Below are 7408 nucleotides of genomic sequence, written 5' to 3'. Positions count from 1 at the left end.
CGAGAGAAGGAGACAAAATCTCAACGCTGTCGTTTAATTTTTGTAAAAAAGGGGCTTAGATATATGTACATATATTTTAACAAGCCGCCTTGCTTCTATCAATATTGTTACGAATATTAGCAAAACTAAGGGGTGCTGCTATCTCTAATCCGATGCTAAAGAGTGATATCATGCACATCCATAGATCAATCATTATGTATCTACATAAACGAAACAATAATTGCGTCTACACATATGTACCATGTACGTATACGAGCAGCGGAGAATCAATGCACAAACACATTCATATATCTGAAATACTCTGAAAGTATGCAATGAGAGAAGCTATAAAATCGTGCAATTGTAGTTACAGCTAAGAAATTTGAGAGCTGATGGCAACTAGTAGATTCTGGAAATGGAAGCGCCTAGAAGATGCGAACGTTGAAATCAGAAAGTATAAAAGGCAGCAAATGTAGAGGCGTTGGAATTCAGTTTGATTTGAGCTATCAAGCAGTTATTGATTAAGCACGCAATCTGTCGGGCAATAGTGGAGTTTCATTTGAGCTATCAATCAGTTTGGTTATTAAGCCAGCTAGTTGCAAAGTATAAGTGTTATTGTGAAGTACTTTAATAAAGGCCATTTTTTCACTATTCAATATTGGAGTTATTTATTCAACAGTTTAGTGATTCGAACTTAGCAGAAGGGCAAATAAGAGGATTTGCAAGTAAATTCGTTACAATAGTGTACATTAGGCTATTCGGCTATTTTTATTGTGTTAAGAACTCCACAGAATAACATTACCGATTTGTGATGAGTGTGCAGATATACGTATGTAAATGAGCCCTTAGCAGAGTATGTTAGAAAAAAATTTACGAAATTTATATTATTTCAACACCAATAGCAACCAGCCCAGTACCTATTCATATTTTGTTTACTTCATCAAAAATTTACTTCATTTAAAAACTCAAAATAAGTAAAATTTTGAAAACATTTTTATATCGTTTGTTCAAGCTAATTCACTTTAAATTATTTTTAAAAACGTTTAAAGAAATGCTTGTTGGGATGTATGTATAAGTATATTTTTATACATGTATATTTGAATTTTTTTTTATTTCAAAAATATGAATTCTTCGCCTCGTTTTTTTTACTATTTATGTAAATAAATTTACTTTGTATGGCTGCAGCCCATGCTCAAATAATAAATACATCACAAAATTGTATTTGTTGGCCTTTTCATTGTTTAATCGACTAAACTCAAATTTTATAACAATTAGTATGCAGAAGTTGGGTAAAGGGGATATTGACCCGTTGAACCCTTTTAATACTTTTTTTACACACGCTAATACAATTCACTAACACTAACAAAGCCCGCGCATGCGCAGAACATACATTTGCACAGTTTCAGCAAATAATGATTGCCAGAAAATTTGCACATTAGGAAAATAGGAAGGTATTGATATAGAAGTATTATATTATGGGTTTGTTATGCTTTTCACTACACAGTTATCAATATCAGTTGGTGAAATTGAGACTCCCAGAACATAAACGATAATTTTTTGCACGCAAGCTTTTGCATTGCTGCAGTTTTGTTGTGCAATGCCAGTAATTTCTACAGCATTACCGCACTCTCTCTGCTCTCTCCCATACAACTTGCTTTACAAGTTATTTACCTTTTCTTTTAGTGTTCTATTTTTCTCTGTCAGCATACTTAGTGTGTTAAGCATCTCGGTATATACACTTCTCAGAGCTACAAGCTCTTCATATAATAGTTGAAGAGTAATTGTTTTATTGCTGCTAACTGAATTACCGCAAGGTTGCTGACCCGAAGGAGTAGGCATTTGTGAATTCTTTTGGTTTCTAATTTGTTTGTGCATGTGGACTGTATTGTTTGCGTTTGAATATTGTTGTTGCTCTTGCACTGTACCTGTTGACTCCGAGTTAGCATCCAAAATATCACTTATAGAGGGAGTGGGCGGCTTGGAAGTAGCGTCCACTGCCAGCGTCTGTACAAGCATCGACTTGCGCCGAGCGGAGCTGCATACATCACATCTATATTTCACATTGTTAGTTTTCATACAATCAACGTCGGATTTTGTTAAATTAACGCACACACAATGGAAGATAGATTTACAATCGCCACAGGTTATTTTTCCGGCATCCGAGCGGTCAACTTTTTGTTCGCAAACTCGGCAGTTCATACTTAATTTATTTATTTGTAAAGTAGACAAAAAATTTAAAAATGATATAAGTAGATTCGAGGAGTTAACGAGTTGAAATGTTCAAATGCGCGCCCCCACACACACTCTAAAAACACGTCCACTCGTGGCGACAGCTCAATTATATGTTACGATATGTAAATTTTTCTTGAGGTTATGGCTCCCGAAACATTGAAAATTGCTTAGACCAACAAGGGGCGGTGCCACGCCTATTTTTTTAAATTTGAAGTTTTTCCTATTTATTGTTATAAATCCACTTGGGAAATTAAATAACATTAATATAAAGCTCTCTTTTGCAAAGATATAGCTTATTTTATTAGAAAACGACCGTTTCAAAAATATTTTATATAAAAATGGGCGTGGTCCTTAACCCATTTCGTTAATTTTTCTTCAAAGCATTCCTTATAGTAAAGGCAACCTCTCTGCTTGATTTTATCACAAGTGGGCGGTTCCACGCCCATTTTAAAAAAATTTCAAATTTTTATCAAGAGTCTCAATATCAGTCCACACGTCGAATTTCAACATTCTAAGTGTATTATTTACTAAATAATCAGCTTTTTTGTGTTTTCCAAAATGTTATATATATAAAAAGTGGGCATGGTTATCATCCGATTTCGTTCATTTTCAACACCAATCTATTCTGGGTTCAGATAAGCTCGTGTGCCAAATTTGGAGTCTCAATATTTACTCAAGTTATCGTGTAAACGGACAGACGGATAGACGGACGGACGGACTTGGCTCAATCAAAATTTTTTTTGATACTGATGATTTTGATATATGGAAGTCTGTATCTATTTCGATTCCTTTATACCTGTACAACCAACCGTTATCCAATCAAAGTTATAATACCCTGTGTACAAGTACAGCTCGGTATAATAATTGATAAAGTGTGTATATACATACATATTTGCCGAGTCACTTTGCTTGTTGTTGCATTTGATTGGCATTTATTTATTTTCAGTTTTCAATTGTTATTTGCTCGTGCACATTTCATTTTCTTTTCACTGTCACAGCTGTTAGCATTGTGTGTTGTTAAGCCTCATTTAATAGCGATCTTAAACTGCTCATACAGCGATTTTCTTACTGTGATCTCCAAACAATTTTTATTGCCTCCGTCTGTTTAACGAATTTTTACTTTACCTTATAATGTCTTGCGGTTTTGTTAACTGCCAAGTGAAAGGTGATACCGGGCGTTTCGTGTCGCGCTGGCTTTGTGATGATCTTGCTCTTATGACAGCAAGTGTGTGTGACGCGCTCAACGATAACATGGCGTGCGATGGTCATGCTTGAAATGCAGACCCACGGAAGTGGATCTTTTTAAGCTTTTCAAACATACCCCAAACGTATTCTCTTAAATCGGTCCGGAACTTTCTACATTGGGGGATAAATTCAAGTATTATGAAAAATTGTTTAAAATTTTAAATGTATTACCGATTCAGCTGCTAATGCTTATAGCGACAGCCATGACAGCAAACGAAAACGAACTGATGTCTCGGCTGGGGTACTGACCCTAGACCCCGTTCAAAACATCCAAAACCCAATAGTTCCCACAGCCAGTACGATAGAATTAATAAAATTAGCATCTCCAAGTCCACTTACTGTAGAGCCTTCAACATCAAATGCACCTCCAACAAAACCAGCAGCTAGAAAAAATATTGAACCTGCAAATCATTCACAGGCGACTGAGCCTAGAACTAAGAATTTGGTTCTAGTCCCTCCTAAAAAATCGATATTCGTGTCAAGATTCGAGAGGGATACTACTGAGGAGGATCTGAAATCGTATATCTCCTCAAAAAGGAAAACGGATAACGTAAAAATTCGGAAATTTAATTTTAGTTTTGAAAGAAACGCATCTTCGTTTAGACTAGATGTACCCATTGAAAATTTTTACACTATCTTGAGTAACGATTTTTGGCCCCCTGTGGCACTTGTGGGGGAATTTGAATATAGGCGGAATAAGAGTGTTTCAAACTTAGCAAAGATCCGTCTTAATAACACTGAGTCAAAAAACTGCGTAAAATCTGCTTTAGACATATTTTACCAAAATGTTAGAGGATTAAACACCAAATTAACAGAAAATCATTTAGCCTAAGTTACGATATAATTGGCTGAAACCTCATGTCTTTAATTCAGAGATCCTTTGTAATCACTACTAAATATATAGAAATGACCGCCTGAACATAGTTGGAGGTGGAGTTCTGCTTGCTGTACACTCTTGCATACGCACTCACTTAGCAAATATCCATATTTATTTAGCCATCTGTTATATTCCGCCATCTCCTGAACTGCCCCTTTATATGCATCATATTTCCTTGCTAAAAACTGTCAATTCGATGCTAAAGCCTTCCGATTCCATTATTGTCTTGGGTGACTTCAATATGCCGCACATATCATGGTGCACCTCTGACTTTAATATCGTACCAGTTTCGTCAAAGTCTTCCAACAATGAATTTCTAGACGGAATGGTTGAACTGTGCCTTCAACAAATCAACATCCAATCGAATAAATTCGGAAAAGTTTTAGATTTAGCCTTTATGGATGATGACTCTAAAAATTCCATGAGTCGATGCGAACCCATTATTGAACCTGAAGATGCTTACCACCCTTCCCTCAAAATAGTTTACGAAATGGTAAGTAGTGCTCGTAACTGCGGCAATAAGAAATACAACTCTTGTTATCGCTCTGACTTTGCGAAGGCCAATTTCAAAAAATTAAATCGTAATTTATCTCCGAACAGTGTGGCCAATATTTAATGCTGATGTGGAGCAAATCGTTTCTCACTCTTATAATACCATTTACTGTCTTTTTGAAAAATACGTACTTAAGCGGTTTTGTGTACATTCCGATACAAGCCAAATATGTTTCACTAAAGAGCGGAAAATTTTAAAGAATAAAAAGTCTCGGTCTTTCAAGTTTATCAAAAGACGGGTATACATCAAAGCAGGCAAATATTTTCCTGGAAGTCGAAGTATGTTCGGCCGTCTCACGTACACAGTTCGTTATTACACGCACACAACACGAGCGTCAACAAGCAGAGCACAAAAAAAATTAAATTTTATTCAGTTTCATGCAAGCAGGTTGATAACGCATTGCTTGATCATTTAATCATTAAATTTAAATTTAATGGTACACTGAGCATAAATGCAAACTATATTTTATTGATCAGGAAGATGGAGTTTGAAAACGATTTTTTGTTTTTTCTAAATATTTTTAATGATGCTGAGTATCTTGTATGCAGCCAAGTTTTAAAATGCAAAGACGAATTTCACCTTAAGCGCCATTATAACGCTCGTCATTCTGATCTCCAGTTAGTAAGAGAAGTAGAGAGAGATCAGTTGATTGCCGAACTTAAAGACTGTTTTATGATAAAATATAGTCAATTATTGAATACAGAGCATGCTGACTATAATGCTTTGGAAGACAGTCAACTGAAGGCAACATATGCAAAAGCTTTAGCGTTAGCAAAGAAAGGTAGGCCTTTTGAGGAGGGGGGTTTTTTTTAAAGAAATGTGCTTTGAATTTCCGTTTTTCGGAAGCGTAGGGAAGCAAATGACTGCAATCGTAAATGGTCTTCAGTTGTCAGCTAGAACTATGACTCGAAGCAGTGAAATTATTGGGAATTTCCCACAAGCGGAGACCAAAGAACTTATAGAAAATCTAAATATGTATCGGTTTGCTTTGATGAAAGCCTCGATATTTGCGACACTAGCTAGTTGATTGTATGCATAAGATCAGTTACAACTTTTTTAATGCATCTGAAGAGATTTTAAATCTGCAATCAATGTATGGTAATGTTACTGGGGAAAAAATTTACGAATCTTTCGAGCGCAATGTTTTATCAATAGTTGGCAAGGAGAAGCTTTCAGCTATATGTACAGACGGAGCATCTGTTTTGGTTGGCCTTAAGCGGGGTTTTGTAGGGCAATTAATTACAGACGAAATAAATGTTCCCACGTTTCATTGTATTATACACCAACAAGCTCTATTTGCAAAATCAAGCTTTGTCGAAGTAATGAAAACTGCTGTGCAAATAATCAATCGTTTGAAAGGTGGACACAACGCTCTTACACATAGGAAGCTGGTAGCGTTTTTGAAGGAAATAAATTCAGAATACAAGGATGTGTTACAATTTACAGAAGTCAGGTGGCTCAGTCGGGGAAAAAGTTTAGATCGTTTATTTTTTCTTAGAGAAGAAATAGTTCGTTTTTTGGAGTCCGAGGCTCTTCCAAAGGATGCTCAAATAATTAATATCATTAGATGTCCCGAATTTTTATTACAGCTAGCTTTTCTTACAGATATTACGTTGCAAATAAATAATTTAAATCTAGTTTTGAAGGGAAGAAATAAAAGCATATGCGACTCGCTTCAAGCCATAATTGAGTTTCCCACAAAGCTAATTAGTTTCAAGAATGAAATGGCTTGCCAAAATTTTGTTAACTTTCCAAAATTTTCCGAAATATATTCAAAATTTTCAAGTCCCCAAAAATTAGATAAATTCATGGAAGAAAGAAATAATCTTATAACAAACTTTGACAGTAGATTTAAAGATGTTTTTTCAATGAAATGGGTTATAAACATTTTTAATAGTCCATTGACATGCTCACTGGAGAAAGATGTTTGCCCTAACAAATACAGGGCCACTAGGGACCTTTTATTAAACATGTATTCAATGTTTTCGACAACATATATATGTGAGTCTACATTTTCGTCAATGTCTCTCATAAAACGCAAACATCGAAGCCAGCTAACGGACAAGCACTTGGAAACATTGCTCAAAATAAAGTGCTACGATAAGGAAATTCAAATTGAAAAATTATTAGAGTTTAACAATTTAAGTAAATAGTTAACTTTTTAAACTTTCTCTAGTTTGTAATTATCATTATCATCACAATATTAGTTTATATTTCATCAAAAAATTTATATTAATTCACAAAATTTAAAAAACTTAAATAATTAATATATACTCCCCTAAGGAAAATTTTACTACGATCACGTAAAAATTACATATACATATGTAGGTATGCTACTTTCTTTTTTGAATTACCTAACTTATTTTGAATATTCATAGTAGGTACACGATCACGTAAAAATTACATATACATATGTAGGTATGCTACTTTCCTTTTTGAATTACCTAACTTATTTTGAATATTCATAGTAGGTACACGAAGTACGTTAGCTTTATTTTTCTGAACACCCACATATGAATTTA

The sequence above is a fragment of the Eurosta solidaginis genome, chromosome 5, assembly GCF_040869045.1.
Source record: "Eurosta solidaginis isolate ZX-2024a chromosome 5, ASM4086904v1, whole genome shotgun sequence".
Lineage (NCBI taxonomy): Eukaryota > Metazoa > Arthropoda > Insecta > Diptera > Tephritidae > Eurosta > Eurosta solidaginis.
Note: the sequence above shows the minus strand (reverse complement) of the source record.